Here is a 23,138-nt window from a genome sequence, read left to right as displayed (position 1 = left end):
ATCTTGACTGCAGCTGTACCAATGTTTTCATGGACCCAGAGCTTATACTGGGAGGTGGTTGTGACAAACCTGATGTGAAGTTCAAGAGAATGATCATGGTGAGTGGACCTCAGGGTCTGTGTAACTCATACACTGTAGGGCTAAGAAAAAAAACATCCATCAGCCAAGAAATAGTTGAGGAGAAATTACCTGAATCATTTAGGGAAATTGTACTGGTTGTTTTATGACTAAGGGGTCACATATATAGGTGGGCACCATGTGGATCTCCTTGACTTCAAAGAGGGGATTTTTGGTAAGGGATGCCTGAGGAGGAGAGCACCATGTAAAGGAAAGACACAAGTCCTGTGTCTTGTGATATTCTTCACATTGACACTGAACAGCCTGTGAAATTATGAATGGGGGTGACCTGAAAGTTACTGTTTATTTAGAGTGCAAAGTAGAAAGTCTGATGTTCCTTGTTCAGAAAAAAAGTCACTCCTGATGGCCATTTTTTATTAGGAAATAGGAGAAAAGCCCAGAATGGCAGGAGGAATCCAAGGGTGTTATTTTTAGAGACTAATTAAGGTTCTTGGGTGGCTACTCACTGTGAAGCAGTAGCTCATCTTACTCGACTCAGCTATCCTAATTCCTTCCCCTTCCAGTAAAGCCTGAGTGAAGCAGAAGAAAGAGTAAACAAAAATCAGACAAAATTAAGGATGCAACAGCAGATATTGAGATGTTTACAATCCACCTCCTGTAATTTTGCAATCACATTAAAAATGCACTTAGCTTGCAAATGACCCAATTAAGGATACCTGGGCTTGGCTCCTTGGTAGCTGCTAATGGAAGCAGAGGAGAATGGTCAGGATGGAGCTGGGGATCTACCGCTGGTGCTGGATCTGCCAGTGGGTGTGTCTCTCTGTGGCTTGCAGGAGGTATTTTCTGTAAATAAATGCTGTTTAATAATTATTCCATGTGCATTCTGTCATTAGTCTGGTGCTATAGAGCCGTGAGGACCCAACCTTGATTTATAAAGCTGTTAAAATGTTTGACCTTGTTTAAATAAAAGCCTCAAGGTTAATTACAACAAGCATTCTAGAGACATTCTCTCTGTTCCTGTGGCCCTGATGATTTAGAGGAGGAAAGGGTAATAAATTCTCCTCTTTTAAAAGAGGCTGCAGTGCAAAAGTGTAAGAGTTTTCCTTTCTGCCATTTTCATGTTTTGCCACACTTTGATATGTGATATATTGAGTGATGATGAACTGCCTCTTCCTAGGGAACACTAGAAATTTGATGTTTTTACTTAAAGTATGATAAGAAGCATGTGAGAATGGGAAAAAAAACGGTTGTTGGGAATAAAGAGTTTGAGTTCTACTCCTGGATAGGATGTATCCATAATGAGGTAAACAAAGGCATTGTGGGTTGTGGGGTTTTTTTTTTCTTATTGCACAGAAAACAAATTTCACAAAATAAAAACCAATTTAAGTTTCTTTTAAAAGAACTGGAAAATATTGAGGAAAGTTAATTGAAGCACATTCAAATTACAATAAACACATACAGGCACAATTATCTTCTTTTGACTAGTGTGTGGCTTAGAGATGTTTTTATCTTTTGTTTATTGCACTATTAAAAATATGGAGAGGCATCAAGAAAGGGTAGATAGTCACCATATGGACTTACATATTTTCCCTATTTATATTTAAATAACTATCCATGAGAAATTATGCACAAATCATGCAATAATTCCCAACTGAAATGACTGTTTAGAAAATAAAAATTCTGAGGCACAATATTCTTTTCATATTAAATTGCCCATTTTCTGTACACCGTGTCTGTTTGTACAATACCAAAAAAAAAAAAAAAAAAGAAAGAAAGAGAAAAAAAGCTGCATTACAGCCCAATACAATTTGTTCACAATGCTAATGAAGACGGATAGAGGAATAATATGCTGGAGTAATTCAGAAGCAGTGTGGGAAAACAAGACAACCAGGCTCAGAAAGCATCATTTTTTGTTCCCATTTTGGGAGTGCATGGTGGTGATTTTAATAACCTGCTGGTTTGACAGGTTTAATGACGCCGATTAACTTCCATTGCTCGATTCACGCCACGCTCACGTTTGGGGTGAATATTTGTGCCTGCAAAGTTTGAGGGGCTGGTTTGAGGCAACTAAAAAGAAGCTCCTACTGCTCCACAGAGACCTTGGCGAGGCTGCAAACCCCATGTTTGGGAAGCCACCTCAAGAGAAGGGTTTCAAGCCTGTGTCTGTCTCGCTTTGCAGCAGAACCATTCCCCTTGTCCATGGTCATCTGCCCACCAAAAAGCTCCTGGACCACTCAGATATATTATCTCTGGCTTCACATGCAGGCAGAACAAGATGCCTCTGATTGCACTTTCTGATTAACTGGGACTAAGCTGTGAACACCGAGATCATTTTCACTTCAGATAAAGCCCAGTGGAAGAAATACCTTTTTTTTTTTTCAGCAAAATATCCAGCTTTAATCCATACCTGTCCCAAAAGGAAACCTGTGACATCTTTTGAATTTCTAAAATGGGAGTGAAAACTTACAAATCACTTCATGTGTCCTTACATGCTCAGTGCAAGTCAAATTTTTCTTGTCTGCCTCTCTGATAATTCTAATAGATTTAGGTTTTATAATTGATTCAACATTTATTACCCAAGTCCTTACACTAACAGGTTTTAATTAGACTTCTCTTTTTACCTCCCCCCTAATCAAAGAGGTGAAAAGGCAGAAAGCCACACAGACCAAAACAAGCCCTTTCTCCTGTTAAGACACAAACCTGCAAGTGTGGGGATCACACTGAGAGGAACCATTGCAGGAAAAGGGTGAAAACTGCAGTTTTCTCAGAGAATGGGAACATATAAATGTCTTACTAAGCCAGATGTGACAGCTGTGCCTTCTTATTTTGGCTGGTCAGTCATGGGGACTCCTCTCCCATTGCAGTCCTGCAGGTACCCTGGGACCTCCTCCCCATTAGGACATCCTGACCAGGGTTTTGCAGAACCAGGTCTTGCAAACTTATTTACTGTTGGCATTTTATTTGTAAACACAAGTGTATATAGATATAGATATAGATTAGATATAGATATAGATTAGATATCGATATAGATATAAAAAGGTGTGTGTGTGTATATATATATATATATAGGTATATGTATATATATGTATATATGTGTGTCTATATGGCAGAATGTCCTGCTGTGGCTTTAAGACGGTGATTTATTTATTTCTTCTGGAAAAAAGTCTCCCAAGAAATGTTCAGGTCTGTCAGAAATAGGCAAAACGATTCAGAGTCTTTGATCTGAGTTTTATGGCTTGTTTCTTTTTAAAATGTCATTAGATCCCCTCTTTGATGCTGCCTTGTAGACCAAAAGGCTTGGCTGCTGCATAAACTCCACTTTGATACCAAGGAGTATTTCTGGTTGGTATTTTGGGATTTATAAGGACCCTGTAGTATATTAAAACTAGAGAAAAGAGCTTTCAGAACAGTAAAAACTGGACTTCATGGAGTGCTGCTGTCACACTCTTCTGGCAAAATGTATTACAGTGCTGCTGATAAAGGTGTCTGCTCCATGACAAACTCTTAGTTTTTATTCTTTTCTTGTGTTTGCAACTCTCATTCATCTAATTCATGCTCTGCCTCTCCATCTGTTCACATCAGCTTGAATAGGAAGTCAGGGAATAGCTGGAGTTGTAATTAATTGCCTGTATGAGGGGCTGAAAGGTGGGAGAGAAGCACCACACCAGGACTTGGGACATGTGTTTTTGTGTCCCACCAGCCAACACCACATCCAGGATCCATCTCTTCCCACAGGTGTGGGGATCTGGAACCACGTCACTAAGAATTATACAGAAGGATCCATGGGAAAGTGAAGTTCTGATCTCTATGGCTTGATCCTGACATCACCAGAGTTGTTCCCAATTTCCATTTGTAAAAAAGCCTCACAAACCTTCTTTCCTTCCCTATTTAATTAGCAACTGACAACAGTGTCACTGTAACCATGATGGTCTAAAGATTGAAACAAGTGTGGCATGAAGGAATAACACTCTTAATGGAGTGACTGATACCAGCTTTCATTTTAAAAAAACTTCCATGAAACACTGTAAAGTTTATTTGAAAAAAATAATACCTCAAAGGGCAAAAAAAGTTTGGCTACCAGCTTTTTTTTTAATTATTTTTAAGAAGTCTTTTTTATACTACTAATGTTGGTTTAATTTCATTTCATTATTTTTTCATTTCATTTTACTTACATTCCAACAAACCCCCACAATCTTCTGCTACAGAACAGACTAAATGGGAAAATCATATTTTGACTGAAAACTTGGGACCAGTCTCTACCAAAGTTGGAGAAAAGCACTGCAAAACCACAGCCCAGAAGTCAACATACTAAAATAACCTCATGTTTTCATCTGCCCTCACTGGCAATGAATGGCAGATGTGGGGAAGTGAAATGTGGACAGTCCAGAGCTGTGGCAGGTGAAGAGCCCTGCTGTGCTGGTGCCTAATGCTGCATTCCTGGCACAACCAACTCTCTCCCACTCATCTTTTTTTCCGTTTGTTCTCTCACATTCCCTGATAATGTTGACGGGGATTCCTCCTGACACTGGTGGATGGAAGACAGTTTGGATGTAGCCTGAAAAGTCAAAGTATGTGATATCTGGATGTGCAGCTGAAGAACATTCCATTACCTGCCCTGTTCCTCCCTTTTCCCCTCCCTGTTCTCCAGTTTGTCCTGGGAAGAAATCAGGGAGAAAAAGACATGTCATACCACACCAGGAGCCCAGGCTGGCACTCATGGTCTGTCTGGCAATGGAGCTCCAGTACCCACACTGATATGCTGAACCTTTTGCCTTGGATGACCTTTGGGCCAGGTGAGATGGCAGATCATTTTTGCCTTTGCTTCTGGTTTCTCCACTGCTTTTTTGGCAAGACAGCAGGAGGTACAATTTGTGGGGGAGATGGTGGTTTGGCACCTTCTCCTGCCCTCCTCCATGAGAAGGGCCCAACAAAAGGGACTGTAACAGGTTGCCTTTCAGTTCTTTGCTAGATGCACGCTCTGGCTCAGCTTAGGAGGCAGATGGTGTTGGCATGGTGTGGGTGTTGGCATGGCATTGGCATTGGCATGGCATTGGTGTTGGCATTGCATTGGCATTGGCATGGCATTGGCATTGACATGGCATTGATGTTGGCATGGCATTGGCGTTGGCATGGCATTGGCATCAGCATCATGAGTTTTCAGAGTTGTACTTTCCACATAACTCCAAGTAGGAGGTTACCCACATCCCTGGTCATGTTGCAGCCACCTGCCCTCACTGTGCCTGTGCTTCTTTCCCAGGGGAAGGGCATAAATTCGGGTGCCATTCAGGCACTGGGATTCAAAATGACCTTCCTTCAGCACTGCCCAGCAGAGCTTGTCACTGACAGACATGTTGGGGTGAGGAGCTCCAGCATCCACACACCAGCCCGACCCTCATCCCTGCTGGCAGGATGCAATATTTATAGATTTTATTTACCAATTTCTTATTTAGCAATTATCATATACTTCTCTTCCTTAAGGTAAATTTTTTCTTTTCCGTAGAATCATAAAGTCATAGAATGGTTTTGGTTGGAAGGGACCTCAAAGATCCTTCTGCAGTGGGGGGTCCATGAGATTGTCAGGGAAGGACCTGGGCACATTATTCCCTGAACAGAATTAAATCCAGGAATCTGCCCTGAAGGACATGGAGCATGATGTTGTTCTGTGTTTGGGCAGTGGCTTCTGAGGCAGTCAAAATAAATAAATATTACGAAGCCCTGGAATGACTCATCTGTGGGGAACACACCTGCAACACCCATCCCACAGCTGTAGGGCTGGAAAGGCAAATAAAACAGCTGTAACTCAAGCCTGGAGGGTGCCGGGGGCTCGGGGGAGGGAAGCCAGGCTTTCAAATCGCTGTAACCCAAGGAAGAAAATCATCAGCCCATATGCCTTTCACAGCATTGGATGACAAAATGGTTTGTGGCTTAGCCATTGTTTAAAGGCCATTCCTCAAATTCCTTGTTTACTGTCAGCAGGGTGAGTTGTGGACTCTGTGACTTTAGCTGTTAATGGGCCTAAACACTTCTGCCAACAGATTAAGCTTTGCTGAAACGTTAAGAAAATTGGCCCAAACAGAGATAGGGAGGATTCTTGTTTAGCTGTTGTTTCATTTGCATGAGAATCATTGTCTGCAGACAATAGCACTTCCATATCGCCCAAAGAGCGGGCAATTGGGTGAGACTCATTCAATTTTTGTTAAATGACAGAAATTGTGTGTTTGTTTGTTTGTTTGTTTCTAGAGAGAAAGAAAAATGCTCATTTTCAACTGGAAGGAGGAGCAGATCAAAAGTGAAATCCAACCCCCAAATACCTCCAGCTCGTGATGGACTAGAGCTAACAAGGTGGGATGACGCCAAAAGAAAACAAGGATATTAAGTCGTAGGTGTGTTTGAAACAATTGCTGCCAATGGAAGAAGAGGAATAAACAAAATTAGTCTATTCGGGGAAGTTAAAGAATAAGTTCCCATTTATAAAATCAAGATGGGCTTGTTTTACGACTTGTGCTACTGAACTTCGCAGGTGATGGATATCCTTGTGTTGTTCCCATCACCCGAACTCCCAGGCTCACCGTTAAAAGAGGGTTAATTTGATGCTCAGGTAGGATTTTTTTTTCCATTGCCCCCTCTGTGGCTAAAAAAAATAGCTTGGATCCTACAATTATTATTTGAATCACAGCAGCACCTGGAGTCACGAGCCAAGATTGCAGCCCCCTCGCAGGAGGCACTGACCAGGGAAATGGGGAGGGGATTCTCCAGCGAGCTCCTGGCTCTCAGAGAAAGGAGCAATGGGGATGGACAGGGAAGACTTGAGGCCACCATCAGGACTGGGACCTGGGGAAGAGAGCCCTGGCACATCTGGGCCCCAGGTGAGTGTGTTTGGCCAGCTGTAACTGTGTTGGTGCAAGCAAGGACGAACCAGCTCAACACCTCAGAGGCTGTTTCTGCCTTCACTGCTGATAGTGACACGGGACTTAATTCAAACACACTTCGACATTTCCTTTCTGCAGGAGGTCCTGCTGTTTTCTTCATATATTTTTTTTCTCCTAGACCTGATACTTTTGGCCATCACTGCTGTTCCTGGCAGTTACCTGTGGCTGCTTTAAATGCCACCGGATGCGAGGGGATGTTTGCATTTCCCCAATTACATTGTCTTTGAACGGTTCTAAACTTGACTTTGATTAAACACGCTAATAACAAGAGAGGCTCCTTTTTTTTCTTTTTTTTTTTTATGAATGTCACTTGCTTGAGTTGAAAAGACATGCTCTTAATACTCGCTTTTCATCTAAATCAAGAAAGCAACACTAAGCAAAAAAGTATTTAACTGTAGCATATAGGATTGTAAAGATGGTAATCAGGGACACTGGTAATTGAAGCTTTTGGGGGAGAACCTTTCTTCTGAATCCTTCAGTCTGTTTAATAGGATAAAATTAGCTTGAGTGGCTTGGTGTTTGAAGAGGTTATGATATAATTGGAGCTGCCTCCTGGGTTTGCTGCTGGACAAGGCGATCAGGTGGAGACATGGGAGGGCATGGGAACCTCTGAAGTAGAAGACTCAGCTTCTGCCATACTAATTAGCCTAAATTAGCTATGCCAGTTTTCTGCTTGCTTTTGAATTTCCCTGATAATGCTTTTATCAGGAGGGTAAGAAAGGGAATATGGAAACACGCACAAAGTTCACTGCAGAATGGCAGAAGCTGCAGCAATGCCGGCGTAAGGCTCAGCCTTATTGCTGCAAGCTCCAGAAAAACAGGGGGGGAAAGACTGAATGGCATTAGGAAATAACAAATGGATATCAAGTACAACCCCTGGGGATTCAGAAAGTACTATGGCTTGCGCTCTTGAACACGAAAGTTTACAAAACATCTGTAAGAAATTGATTATCTTGAGGATTATACACATATTCTTCTGAGGGCAACCTCCTCCCCCCAAACCCCAGCTTTGCTCTTGGGTGTTTAACCCAAGGTGAAGGGGGTGGTTCTGCTCAAGGCAGAGCCAGCTCAGGCATCTTCCTTTGTGCTCCACCATCCACAAGGCCTGAGAGAGGTTATTTATGTTTTCTTCGCTGCTGCCATTTTTTAATTTTCACTTCCGACCCCAATTAATCAACTTTAACCATGCAAAGAGATTTGTGGCACATTCAGTATAGCTTGCATAAATCTATTTTAATTGAAAATGTGTGAGGGGAGAAGAAAATAAGGAGGGGTTTTATATGTTTTCTTTCTGTCCTGGAAGGGATGGATCCTGTTGCCAGTGAGATGAAACAAGTCAGGAGAGGACTTTTTCAAACGCATGTTAGAACGTACTTGCACAGATAAAACCAGCTCAGTCCCTGGGGAAGAGCTGAGGATATGGGAAGATGCAGTTTTTTGCTTCCCAAGTAGTACCAGCCTTGGTTTGGAGAGAGGATTTTGGGGCCAGAATTGTCCATATCTCTCACATACAGATGTTAGACACTGCAGGAAGAAGCCTCACATCAGCAATCTGCTCCCCCAGTCACCATCAGGGTCCACTGGCTCCAGGAGACCTCCAGTCACTGGATGAAAGTGTGGAATGAGGTCCTGGAAGATCTGCTGGCCAAGCTCAGAGTGTCATGGTTCAGGAGAAGCTCCTAGGCAGGAGTTTTCTTATGTTTCCCACATTCTTCCATCCAATGCCCTCGATTCCTTCCCATTAGGCTGTCCCACAAAAGTTTTGCAAAAACCTGTGTGAAATTAGGAGAGGATCTGAACCTCCTTTAAAGAGCAGAGTTTGCAAGGCTCACCCAGCCCTTGTCTTGGTCATGGTTTTCCACCACGTCTCCTGGGTCACATCAAAGGGTTTTGAACAGACTTGCATCAGCTCCACACTTAGAGCCATGGGGAGGGGAGTGGGGTAGGGAGCTGATCTGAGGGACCATAATGGACAGGGGGCCAGAGGACAATTTTGAGTAAACCCAGAATTGTTTAGGTACATTCTGCATCTCAGCACAAGAAAACTGCCCTGAGGGCATTGTGCTGTTACTATTCATCACCTCCTGCTTTCCATGCAAAATCAATAGGGATATCAGGGTTTAAAAACTCTGCTAAGCCATTTTATTGTATTTTATCTTATTTTTTCTGGAGAGGCAACTGTCTGAGCTTGTATTTCTAACAACTGCTTGAGACCTGGTTTGGAAGGACCCAGGAAAATGAGTTCACTGCCTCCTTCATTCCCATGTACAGGGGAATTGCTCTTTGAGTCCTCTCTTAGCAGAGGGGAACCTGGTCCTCAGTGAAAAATACGGTTCAGATTCTGGGGGTTTTTAGGGCAATGAATCATCCAGGGAAAGAGAATGAGTCTTGACTTCCCCTCTTCAGACTCCCACAACACTTGTCCGGGCTTGTTATCAGGTGCAAACACCTGAGCCCCGTAAGCCCTTCAGCTCTGGCGCACACATTTTATACATTCACTCGAGTGCCTGCACACAGACAAGTGTTCCAACAGCTTCATCCCCATCCCCTGGGCCCCAAGGCACAACACTGGCTATTACCTGTTCAGCTACTCCACGTGCTTCACTGAGGGCTGGAGCTTGCAAATGATTCTTCCTAAGAACAGCATCACTCCTGTGACCAAGTCCTCCCCCACACAGATCTTGCAGAGGTGCTTTTGTATCAGTCCACTCAGTGTCTTTACATTCACAGGGTTATCTTTTACGTGGCTTATTGGCTCTTCCAACTAGAGAATAAAGACAGGAAAATTGTTTTTAAAATCTCTTCAGTCCAAAACCTGGATTTTTTAGCTTGTTGCCCTAAACTCTGCAAGGGAAGTATTCTCTTCTTTAGAAGTATTACACCTACACTAGAGTGGTTTTTTTATAGATTTTTATAATTATAGAAATTAGAACCAGGAGCTCTTCTGCTTTGGTTTTTTTTCTGTCAGACTTTCCTGTTTGGAGCACTATCCTCATTTGATAGAAATATTTAGCTGGTAGAAAAATGAAGCAACCTCTTGAATGACAGACAGCTGAAGAAGGGACTTCAAGCTGTTACCCTTGAAACCAGTGGTGAGTTTCCCCTTGACATTCCAGGGCACAGCATCCAGCACAGCCCAACTCCAGACATTTTTATTCTGCAGCCAGCAGTGATTCCCGTTCAGAAAAGACAGACTGTTCCCCAGAGGAGATGAGCAGCGTGGAAAAAGCCTTGCAGAGATTAAAGGCTGGACCAAAGCCCCACCAGAGCCAGTGTGAAGCCTCTCAGAGGTCCCAGCGAAGCAGGAGTCAATCACCAGTGACCAGGTTGACCACCCTGATCCAAATCTAGGGAAAAAACCTCAATCTGACCCAGTCTTACCCCTATTGGAGCAGAGAACTTCTGCTCAGTTCATGGCACAAAAGGGTTTATCCTTTCAGGTCTTTCCTGCTCTTGCTCTTGTGCCCAGGGGAGAAAAGCTGCAGAGCATGAACCAGCTTTTCTGGAGATCTTCCTTCTGTGTGGGCAGTGCCTCCAGCTCCTCTGACAACAGAGACACTTCTGTGCTTCTTGCTTGTCCTTGCAATGACTCCTGCAAGCCAGACCTGCTTCTGTTCAGCCCACACAACACACAATAAAACAAGAATCAGTTCAGCAGTTTTTGTTTACCCTTCACCTGAACCCAAAATACCCCTCAGACCTGTCTGATGTTTGGTCTGCAGTGTCCCTTTGCCTGGGATATCCCAAGGCTTGATGATCTCAGATGTATTTTCCAACCTAATTGGTTCTGTGATAATGATGTGAAGTCAGGACTTTTTGGAAAAGAAAGAAAGCAAAAATAGGAAGGAAAATATATTTTTTAAAAGGGTAAATTAAAAAAAAATCAAGGCATTTCTGGCTAAAGACACAAGCACTCATTGGTAGGGAGTGTTTGGACCTGTCATCAAGGCTGGAGCACAGTTGCAGAAGGGGAGAAGAGATGGGGTTCTGTTCAACAGGCACAGCAGGAGGAGGTGCCCCAGGTCCCACCCTCCTCCATCCTCCCAACATCCCACAAGGCAAAGCCATAGGAATGAAGTTGTTTGCCACCTTCCAAAAGGCATTTTCTGGCTGTGCCTCCCTCCCTCAGTGCACCCAAGACCTGTGAGAGACAGAGGAGGTGCCTGATCCTGCTGCAGATTCCTTCCTGCCCCCTTCCAGGAGCAAGGAATTCCAAGCCCAGAGTGCTGAACCTGTTGGGTGGGTGGGTGGAGAGAAAAAAATCCCCTCTGCTTAAACCAGTTGCCTCAAGTCTCAGAGGGGAAGTGAAGCACAGCAGTCCCAGAGTGTGTGTGGGATCCAGGGAGCTCCCAGCTCAGCACAGCATGAGGAAGGGCTGTCTCAGCAACAAGAGCCCCTCTCTGGCTCCATCAGAAAATATGGCAAACAAGTCATGTCTCTCAGAAGAGGAAAAATCTATTTCAGAGCTCTCTCTTGTTCTGTGTGGGTGCTTATCTCTGGTCACTGCTGTTCTCCGTGTAGAGAAGTCTCTGTGGCGTGCATTTCTGAGAGGGCAAACTGTCTAAAATGAGCTGTTAGTTTAAAATAAGAGACTGCAGTTCTCCAGGGAGGGGCATTCATCCTCCAAAGGAAACTGTCAAGGATTGTTCAGGATTACTCTCCAGCTGTTCAGGACTGCTGCATCCTTTTAAATTATAATGTCAACATGTCGCAAATAATATGGAATGACGATGTCTAATTTCTGTCCTGTGAGGAATGAACGGGAAGGAACATTGTGGCATATTAGAGACATACCAGATTTAAAAGGCCATGTAACCTTTCTAGGTGGCTGTAGAAGAGTAATTAGTCAAAACATTAGTGTAAGTGCAATTTTCTAGCTAGCCTCTGAAATCTGGAGGGGTTATATTATGAATTCCAGGCTAATGCTCTCCAGAAAAGATTGTGTTGTCTCTGGGGCCAAGGGATGTGACTTCTCCACTGATTAGATTCTTCATGTTGAGTAGCTGGGGGATTATTTCCCAGAAATACTTGCTACCAGCGTTGCTGGCTTTGAGGAAGGAATTTCAATGCCAAGTTGCACAAATTGCATTTGTGGAAGTGTTCTAGGCCAGGTTGGATGGGGCTTGGAGCAACCTGGACTGGTGGAAGGTGTCCCTGCCCATGGCAGGGGGTGGAATTGGATGGTGTTTAAGGTCCCTTCCAGCCCAAAGTGTTCCATGATTCTATTCATAGGGAAGAGGTCATAGTTATTACTGACCTTTACTCCCATGAGAAGCCCACAGTGAATTTATCCCCCCAGATTCCATGGAATATCTAACCTGGTTAGCTGAGCATACAAGAAATAATGAGATTATTTCAGTTCCTGGGCATCATGGACAAGTATACCCCATCCAAATGGTAAAGTGGATCACCAAGAGGAGGAAGGTTTTTAACAGACACAGGTTTTACCTGTTTTTTTAGGTAGTTGTAGCTCTGAGAACTGGGGCAGAGACCTCTTTGGGTTGAGTTGAGTTTCTGGCACTCAGCTAAAGAAAAGGAACTCATGAAGTTGTGGTGATGTGATTGCTTCAATGAGAAACCCACAGCCAGAGCTTAAATATTCTCATAAGCTCTCAGGATGGCTGCCTGTAAAACATAAACAATGCAATATGAACAAGAAGTGTCCCAAGGTACACATTTTAATGCTCAGATTCCATGCAGCACTGTATATTTTTCACATGAAGTTAAAGAAGTAAATGAAACAGAAAGAATCCAATATGTTTTACATTCCCTTGCAACCAGAAGCTGTTTTGATAAAACCTACAAATTATCCGTATAGATATGAACTTTTTTTTTTTTTGGTAAACTTAATTTGAATTTAGAAAGTCTCTAAATGATAATTGAATCACAAGTCTGGATTAGGATTCTAGCAGCAACACTTGACTTGGTCAAAATCACTGTTATGAAGAGATGCAATTTTTACAGAGTACTTCACATTGATTAAGTAATGTGCGAAAATGGAAAAAAAGCATTCGAATCTTAATCATAGTAATTTGCATGAAATAAAAGTCTCTGTCAAGGGAATGCACATTATAATAACTCCTGGGTGTTTTGGTTGCATCAGTGAGCAAAGAAGTTGTGTGCATTTTTTTTTGGTCCTGATATGCAAGAATTTCCTCTATTTTTAGTGCACCTTTGATGATGTGAGAATTCAGAAATATGGGTTTGTAGTCAGTGAGAGACTGTGAGACAAACAGGTATTTTAAGAGCAGCCAGAGTTCACAGATGGTTGACAACGTGAATACCTGAATTAAGTACAGAATTATGAACCAGTATGTTGTAAACACAGGAACTCAGTTTGCAGCTAATTGAGGCTCATTTGGTTTTGACCTGCATCAAACAATAGCACTAAATGAGAAATGCAGATGCATTTGGGGAGCTGCTGAACTGAAGAACCTTATCAGGAGCCCAGTGGAGTCAGCAGAGACCTTCTCCCTGACTTCAGTCAATCAAGCCTTAGAAATGTTTGCGTTTATTTACACAGATTGGTCTGTGGCAGGAGGGGGTTTCGATGCAGCCCCTGCTCTGTTGCAGGCACGTGTCACTGCTGGTGGCTCTGTTATCTGGCACTGAAGCAGGCCCAGGAGCTCAGGCACATTTCTCTGGGCCAGCGTGCCCATTGTGCAGCCCGTTTTATTTGAGAGAGTTGCTGTTTCAAAAATCAATGGGCATCAGCTGCTAATTACAGAAAATCTATGTCTTGTCCCTTCAGCAGGTGTTGCATTTTCCCCACCTGCCAGGTAGCTCTGCTATGGGTTGGCAGTGGGGATCTGTAGCCATAAGCCACCCCTAGACCCTTTTTTTACATCTTTGGGACTAGTGGAAAATGTCCCTGCCCGTGTCAGGGCTTGGAATGGGATGGGCTTGAAGGTCCCTTCCAACCCCAAACATTCTATGATTCTGTGATCCCTTCCAGTTCCCTCCAGGGTAGACTTTGCCACATGAAATTTCTGATCAATGGTTTTTGCCCAATAACATCTGATCCCCCTCACTGACCTTAAGATTAATTTAATGTCGTGTCTTCTGAAAATGTAAGAAAATAGAGGGAATATTTTTTCAGTTATTTAAAACCACACCTTCAGTGTGGGGCCTCATTTGTCCCAGAAATGTGATTTTGTGGGTGAGAGGCATCTGTTCTAAATGAAAGTCTGAGAGTTGTGAATCCCTTTCCCACCTTCCATGCTCATGAAGAAGGACAAGGACTCATAGGCATTTGTGAACCATCAAATAACTGACTCTTTTACCTCCCTTAGAGTTTAGCACTTGCTCCAAATGCTCCTAGACAGGGAACTGAGTTTTCTGGGCATGAGATTTTGCCATTCTCTCTTTCATTTCTGCAAGTTGTGCTTATAATGGGGAACAGGTTCCGAGATCCCTTTGGAGGAGGGCCCTTTTTTTGAGTCATGCTGTATAAAATCCCTTGACACCTGCAGAAGTCACGGTGATATCACTGCCTTGTATCAGGAGGGATATTCAGTTATCCCCAGCCACAATATCATTTGGATAATTGCTTCTTGCAGGGCACCGAGGCAGGTGTGGGAGGAAAAAAGTAATGAACAACTAAGCTTGGAAAGGAAACGTAGGTTGAAGTTTATCTCTTGTTGCTGAAGCTGCCAGTTAAGCCAGGAGCAGGAGGGGGGTTTGTTTGGGATTTATTCAGAGGGGAGAAAGGCCCTGCTGTCTTCAGAGTGAGATGAGATCAAGTTCTGCTTGCAATGCCTCTTACATGTTGTAGTTGCAGGCCAGGAGATTTTTTTTTTACATCAAAATAAAGCAATGGATGGACCTGCACTTATAAGAGAGTTGGCATTCCTACAACAAGCATGTAGGTTGATAAGGATTTTCTTTATTCTTTTCAAAAATAACCTTTCCTGTGAAATGCAAGCTCAAGAACATTATCGGTTTCATAGAGAAATCACATGAAAGGCTGCATTACAATAATGAAGAAAAGAGATTCTGAGACGAGAGCAGCAGCAAAGGTACTCGGTGCCTCCTTGCCTTGAGCTGCTCCTTCTCCACACAGCTGAGCTTTTCAAACCTTGGGTTTTGGCAAAATCCTGCTCAAGGGGGAAAGGTGGTGCACACAAACCACCCACCAGGTGTGATACAGGGATCTCATCCTGCTTTCCTCAGGAAGTATCCAATGTGTGGGGGATGTGTTGTAAGAATGGGGGTATTTCAGTTTATAAACTAGAATGAATGATAATATGCCCCCCTGTGGTTCTCCTAATTGAAGAGTGTGCCCCATATCAGATGGCATTAATGGGGTGACAGCCATGGGCTCATCCCTAGTCCTGCAAATGCAGCCTTGAAGTCAAACCCACCACTCTCACAAACCATCCTATGGAAAAGGGAAGAAGAAACTCATAAGAAATAATCCTATTAATTAATGCCCAAATCCTGGTCCCTGTGCACAGCCTGTGGAAACATTGTGTGTGTGAGACAGAGGAGGCAGCAGAAGGGAAGGGCACGCAACCCTCCTCCTCCTCGGCTGGAGCAGCATTCTCGCCTTCCAGGCTGCTGGCTCCGTTCCTCCTGGTGTATTCCCAGCAGCTCCCACCAAGTGCCACCCAGCTCAGAGCTTCCTGGCCAGCCCCAGGTTGTCCTTGCAGGACCATGGTCAGGAGCACAGGAGAAATAATGGGGAGAAAATAGTGCTTTCTCTTCCAAAGGCAGTGATGAAGATCTTTCCTGTGTCCTTACAGAGAGGGTCACCTACACTGGATACTTTTCCACTCTTACCCACTCATTTTTCATTAAGAACAGTGCTGAATTAACAAGAGCAATGAGCAGGTGTCCAAGGAGTTTGGAGGTTGGGTTTTTAAGAGCAGGCTTGCCAGGAGTAGTCATCTAGCCCCTAATCCTGCCTTCAGCCAGGGAATGGATGATGTGGCCTCATGAAATCCTCCTGGTCCTGCATCCTGGTGTCCTCTGGCTTTGGGCAGTGAAGTCCTTCCACTAAAAACTATAAAAAAGAGCCTGTGCTTATTGTTTTGATGGCCCTTGAGGTTGCTGCCATCTTGGAGTTATGTTTATTTCAGGATATTATTTCAAGGGAGGATCCAGATGCACCAAGTCAGGAACTGTGGACCACAAAATGCTTGTATGCCTGAATAGGGCTTTGATTACCAGAGGAAATTGGTAGTGCCTGGAGAAGGAACAATTCCAGCTCTGCAGCACTCAAATAGAATCCTGGCCCAGGAGAAATATGTTAAACTACCTAAGATTCCTTCTTCAACTGCACTCCAAAGCATGAAGAGCGGGTGATGCTTTGTAAGTGGGTCTGGAATTGGTGTCTTCTGGTGGGTCATCAAAACTCACCTCTGACTCCAGGTACAAGTCTCATTTCCAAAACCAATGCTGTCCCATGCCTTTTCCCTCCTACACCTCCAGTTTTAAAATCTGTGGCCCACTTTCAAACAAACTGATAGACTGGCACTCAATTCTTCAAAAATTGTGCAATTTGCCAGCTGGGAATGTCCATGCTGAACTCCTGGAGAAGTGAAAGAGAAGCTTCAGCACAAAAGGTATGTTGGGAAGGGACTGGGGGATTTGGGGTATCAATCTGTAGGAATCCCAATCCGTAGCAAACCCATTTTATTAATTCCAAGCTAGGAAAAGAGCTTGTTTGAGTGGTTTTCCTTTAATTACAGAGGATTTCCACAAGTCCTGCTTTGCTGGCAGCTCAGATCATGATCTCAGACCATTGTGAACCATTCCCATGCATTGAAAGCTTTCTATTCCCATCTCTAAAGTGCTGCCCTGTTAAGGAAGTGTGTAAGTGTAACAATGAGCAATACTGGTAATAATTAAATTACCCAGAGAGTTTAAAGTCAGCTGTGAGAGCAACTGGCCTTGCATGGACACACACATGGGGAGCAATACTTGGCCATGGTATAAAAAGCAGCCAACCCAGACAGTGCCAGGTGATACTTGGCTTCTCAGCAAATATTTAAGAGAGATGCACTTCCCATTCCAAGGAGCCAGCTTTCTTTTTGAACTCCATTTTCTGTTCTTCTCTTTAATCCACAGATTCTTTCCTTTGATAAGCCAGGAATCCAAGGCAGATCCCTGGAGAATTGCTTGAATCTTGGATCCACAAGCCAGTTCAAGCTGTAGCATGCCATAAGTGCAGTGTTATCCCTACAGGGCTTTTAGCAGCATTCCTTCTAACATTGTTTGAGCAGCTCTGATTGTAAGAGATGCAGTAACTGGTATTAAAGATATTCTGAACCATCATTAGCTCTATTTACTCAGCCTTTTAGATGTGTGAATCACTGCAAACATCTGGAATGAACAGGTGGAATTCAACTGCACTCACTGTATAGTTCTATTTTAATGGTGTTTGGCTTCTCTTTTAACAGAGAAATTATTTTTCCTGGAGACCCAAATGATACTACAGGGATATCTGAATTTCTTTTAATTGGCAATGAGTTGAAAATCATTATTTCACAGGAATTGTTGATGTTAACTAATGAGGCATCATATTCCATACACATTCCTGCCATTTCAGCCAGCTTCCCTGAGGAAGCACAGGCCATGCAGTAGCATCATCCATGTGGCAGATTGTCCTAGAAACCTCTGACTTTGGTGGTGGGCAGGCTGGGGCCAGGGTGTAGTGGACTGTGGTGAGATCATAGAATCATAGAATCAGTTGGGTTGGAAGAGACCTCTGAGATCATCAAGTCCAACCCTTAATCCAACCCCACTTTGATTACCAGATCATGGCACTCAGTGCCATGTCCAGTCTCACCTTAAAAACCTCCAGGGTCGGAGAATCCACCCCCTCTCTGGGCAGCCCATTCCAATTACTGACCACTCTCTCTGTAAAGAACTTCTTCCTGATATCCAACCTAAACTTCCCCTGGCAGAGCTTAAGCCTGTGCCCCCTTGTCCTGCTGTTGGTTGCCTGAGAGAAGAGACCAATCCCCACCTGGCTACAACATCCTTTCAGGGAGTTGTAGAGAGTGATAAGGTCTCCCCTGAGCCTCCTCTTCTCCAGGCTAAACACCCCCAGCTCCCTCAGCCTCTCCCCACAGCAGTTGTGCTCCAGTCCCTTCTCCAGCCTTGTTGCTCTTCTCTGGCCCTGCTCCAGCCCCTCAAGATCTTTCCTCAACTGAGGGGCCCAGAACTGAACACAACACTCAAGGTGTGGCACAGGTTGCCCAGAGAAGCTGTGGCTGCCCCATCGCTGGAACTGTTCAAGGTTGGATGAGGCTTGGAGCAACCTGGTCTAGTGGAAGGTGTCCCTGCCCATGGCAGGGAGTTGGAAATAGATGGTCCTCAAGGTCCCTTCCACTCAAACCATTCTGTGATTCTCTGATCCTTTCGTTTTTACCACTTGCAATTGTTTTACTTTTTTCATAACTAGTAAAAGATCTGACATCAAGAAAATTATCAGTGTTCATACATCCCCATGAGATGGCTATTCCCCACCACCACCTCCTCCCCATGGATATGGGAATGTTGGGATAAAGGAGAAGGAGGGCAGACATCCCACTTAGATGTGTAACACTTCTGATGAAGCAGCTGGGAGAATTCTGTCATGGAATGTCACACGTGGTCTCTGGGAATCCTTTTCCCCTCTTTGCAAAGTGTCCCTGCTAATACCAACCCCTCCAAGGTGCTGCAGTGGCTGATTAATTCATCCTTGTAAGCTGCCTTCTGATCTTCAGGAGATACAAAGTATTAATTGCTGATGTGATAACAAGGAGTCAGGATGCAAGGGGAAATGCACAGATCTCTGCACCCGTTTGCTTTGCAGCATTTCCACTCTTCAACTAAAACCTCCCATATGTGCTGGAGAAAGTACTGATTTTATTGCTAGCCAACTCTTCCCCCAGTAATTTCTGTCATTTAGAGGAAACAATTATTTCTCATGCGTATTTTGCGTCCTTATAATTGATTTTTTAATTAAATTGCAAGTTTTGCCATTACCTTAACTGTGACTTCATTTAGTTTGTGATGGTAGAGTCTTAAAATGGACTTTTCTCTTTCCACCCCTGCATTCACATCTCAGTTGCTATTTCTGGCATCAAGGCAGGGCCAGCCCCAGTTTGCAGTTCAAGTTTGCTCCTCACTCCACCCCAAGGATGGAGCTGGAATGCCCCACATGGAGGTATCCAAGTAACTCATTGCTCTTCAGAGACAGGTCCTGCTCAGTTAGTCCTTGACCTCTACAGCCTCAAGCACCTCTCACATCTAGTGAATGTTGAATTATTCAGATGAAATAAATGATGCTTCTAGGCTGAGTTGGGAGGCAGTAGTTTGGCCATCAACATGCTCAGCTGGTTGTGGAGACCCAGATTTGTGTCTTTCTGATGGATGTTTGAGCCTGCCCCTCTTCAGCTGTAACAGCGAGGGACAGCTGTCTCATGAGCACTTTCTGAAGGTCTGTTTCTCTCCAGAAACCAGAAAAATCATTGCATCCATCAAAACATTAAAAAAAAAATCAGATGTGAAAGGAAGGTGTGGAGCCTGAGCTCGCTGTGCTGAATGCCGTACAAGGATGGAGCCAGGCGATTCTTTGGCTGGCCCGAGCGGGTCAGGTGTCCCTCCTTTCCCACGCTGCATCCGCAGCGGAGCCCCCCCAGCACCCACACCCGCTCCCACCCCCCCATCAGCCTGGACTGGGCGCTGTTTGTGTGTTTGCACAAGAAAAGGTGAGCAATTACTAAGCCACACCCCCGCACGCAGCTTCTCATGCCTCTAAAGTTTCTAAAGCTCCAGCTATCAGGTTCCCCAGATCGCTGCCCAGCAGGGAGGTGCTGCAGGAGCCGTGGGGGTTTTGCCCCCGTGATGGCACAGCTGGGCTGCTGTGCGCTACTTTGAGGCTATCGTGTTATTCTTATGTCTCTTTTCACTTTCTATCTTAGTTTTAAAAGAATATTTCTGTTTTAAAGAATATCTTTGTTTTTAAAGGCATTAACTATAGTGCTTTTTGCCTGCCTTTTAAGTTCAATGGCATCTTTATTTTCTTTCTTTTCTTTTCTTTCTTTCTTTCTTTCTTTCTTTCTTTCTTTCTTTCTTTCTTTCTTTCTTTCTTTCTTTCTTTCTTTCTTTCTTTCTTTCTTTCTTTCTTTCTTTCTTTCTTTCTTTCTTTCTTTCTTTCTTTCTTTCTTTCTTTCTCTTTTCCTTCCTTCCTTCCTTCCTTCCTTCCTTCCTTCCTTCCTTCCTTCCTTCCTTCCTTCCTTCCTTCCTTCCTTCCTTCCTTCCTTCCGCCCTTCCGCCCTTCCGCCCTTCCGCCCTTCCGCCCTTCCTTCCGCCCTTCCTTCCTTCCGCCCTTCCTTCCTTCCGCCCTTCCTTCCTTCCTTCCGCCCTTCCTTCCGCCCTCCCTCCCTCCCTTCCTTCCGCCCTCCCTCCCTCCCTCCTTCCTTCCCTTCCCTCCCCTCCCTCCTTCCTTCCTTCCTTCCCTTCCCTCCCTCCTTCCTTCCCTCCCTCTTTCCTTCCCTCCTTTATATTCAGCCCTGGTTTGCTGTTCAGTCCCGTCAGCCCCTTCCCCCTCACAGCAGGGACCACCTGCCTTTCCATCTCTCTCAGCCCAGCCGTGTTGCTGCTCCAAGACTCAGCTGGTTGGACCCGTATAGGCAGCAAACATTTACATTCAGCATGTCTAACATCATCTGGGACTTAAACCCAGGACGTTGGTGATGCATAGAGATAGATATTTAGTCACATCAAAGCTATTTGCTAATTGCAGACACTTCATCCTTGTTTAATGTTTCATGTGCAAGATTAGTTGGTTGATTTAATTGGTTCGGCAAAACTTATGTTTTAAGGCAAAACATTAGTTAAGACATAATGTATTCCCTTATGGAAAATTCTCATAAAACTGGATACATCAGAAGTCAGTCTGTGCTCTGAAATTCTGTTTTTGGTTCTGTAGTCAGTCTGCCTACAGAAGTGAAGAGAAAACCCACAATTTTAATTGGAAATTCTAGCATTTAGTAGCAATCCAGCAAGGTATTAAATCTTGTAGGACTGTTATAGACAAAAAATGTATAGGGCAGGGTTATAACTGTCATCTACAGTGTGTTTTAGTTGGATATTAATATTAATGTGTTTGTGTTTGCAATTGATACATAAAAGATGAAAAGGGGTGCAATGCATATAGTTCATATAAAGTCTGTTTCCGGGACTGCATGACAACATGAATATATAGAATTTATGTGCACTTGTACCTGTTCATACCTGTGTCTGTGTGACACGTGTAATGTGAATATTTACACTATGGGTGTGCATGTGTATTCCTGTATTTATGTTAACTTACAACCTAAAACCTCCTACTTCAGTACAGACTGCACAGCAGATTCATTCAGACTCACCATTTCACCAGAAAACACCCCAGATCTTTGCCAAGCTTTCCAACCTCCAGGGAAGAGCCAAATTTCAGACCCTGCTCCCACATGAGTCAGAACAAATAATTTGACGCCAACACAGGAGTCAAACCTGAGCATTGGAACACACAGCTGAACTGCCCTAAAACTGGGGATTTCCTTTATGCAATTTTCCCTGAAAAGCTTCAGGAGGTTTTGAGCTCAGTTTGCTGCTATAGGAACACTTTTGAAGCCCAAACCCACTGTATGTTTGCATGTCTATATATGAATATTAAAATGTTGAGTACATGGACCACCAAAAGTTTGTTTAGCTTGAAGTTAGAGATTTGTTTTGCTTAGAATTGAGTCTCTTGATATTTGGCTGATCTCTTTGTACTGGCTTTTATCTTAATTGCTTTATAAATGATAATTATGGTGCCACATCCACATGGCTGTAACACCACTGGAGTTTAAGTTGAGCTTGTTGCCATTGCAACTTCTATTTTAAGTGCTGGGTTGGTTTTTTGTTTTTGTTTTTGTTGTTTTTTTTTTTAATTCAGATATAAAATTTACATACTGCAGCCATGCAACTTAGCAAACAAAGTCTGAGTCAGAGAGACAATCCTTTTTTATTTTTTAAATAATATTTGAAAAAATAGAACAGTTTGCTAAGAAGCAAAAGAGAAGGGGAAAAAAATAATTAAATCGGTTCTTTCCAAAGTAGTAATTATAAAAGAGGGGATATGCTCTATTTAAATCTCCAGCTGAAATTTTGCATGCCATTACCCCATAAATAGAGACTCACACGTTGGAGCATTTTAATGTGTATATACCAAAGCCATATTGACACTGCAGACTATCATTACTCCTTAAGGAAATGTCATGGGCTTTCCTTTCTTGTTTGAACGAGCTGTGAATTTATAATTCTTTCATCCAGTTGGTTTTAATAAGGTATCGCTCAGTTATTCACATTTAAACTGTTCTCTAAGTACCTATTTAAAGACTAAACCACATCAATCCATTAGGCCAGTAACACAGCCCAGCTTTTAAAAAGTCCACGTAGGGCTCTTAGCACGGTGTCCTACCAACCTTAATCCCCCTCCCTGCAGCAACATTTCTGCTTTTTCTTATTTTAGGAGAAAAAAAACCAGAGCCACCCTTTTGTAGCACCCTTTCCTCCACGCAAACATGGGCAAATAACATCAGGGCTGTGTCCAAGGTGGGTGCAAAAGGGAGGCAGTGCCCGTCACCTGCCCACTCCCTCTGTTCTTAGTGCCACTAGTGCACAAAACACACAATTTCTGCAGAAATCTGGGGTGAATTAAGATTTATCCATCCACAGGGCTCAGGGATGGGTCCTTACACCTTACCATGTGAGAATAATGCCATATAATGCAAAAACAGATCCTTTACATACAATCACACTTAATACTGTATTTTCTGAGTGCTCCTCTCCCAGATTTATTGGAAAAGGGGGATCTATTTGGCTCATGCCATGTTAGGGGCCAGATCATTTATAAGCACACAAAAGCTACTCCTATTTTTAGTCTTCTCACTGCACTAATTTTAGGTCATTTTATGACATCCAAAGGCTACAGGCAAACTCCCTGATAGAGATTTTATTTTTATTTTTTTGCTTAAACCACATGAAAAACGGAATAACAACGAACATCCCAGGACGCAGAAATGGAGGCAACAACTGTTGTTGCTCACAATCTTCTCAGAGCGAGACGGGAACAAATTCCCCATTGCTCTGCTTTCCCTCCACCAGAAAATC

The 23,138-nt window shown here is 43.5% G+C and overlaps 1 long non-coding RNA gene across 1 annotated transcript in view; it reads right to left on the bottom strand.

Moving 5' to 3' along the window:
* Window positions 1-388: 388 nt before the first annotated feature.
* LOC139672757 (uncharacterized) overlaps window positions 389-23,138 on the bottom strand; it is a 97,427-nt gene continuing 74,677 nt past the window's right edge. Inside the window, exons 3-4 of the long non-coding RNA XR_011697977.1 lie at window positions 9,587-9,771; window positions 389-921 (exon numbers count right to left, since the gene is read on the bottom strand). This is a non-coding gene — a long non-coding RNA (uncharacterized lncRNA). The remainder of the gene's footprint in view (window positions 922-9,586; window positions 9,772-23,138) is intronic.

This window comes from Pithys albifrons, chromosome 6, assembly GCF_047495875.1.
Source record: "Pithys albifrons albifrons isolate INPA30051 chromosome 6, PitAlb_v1, whole genome shotgun sequence".
Lineage (NCBI taxonomy): Eukaryota > Metazoa > Chordata > Aves > Passeriformes > Thamnophilidae > Pithys > Pithys albifrons.
The sequence above is the reverse complement of the archived record's forward strand: the minus strand, read 5'-3'. Positions and strand labels throughout refer to the sequence as shown.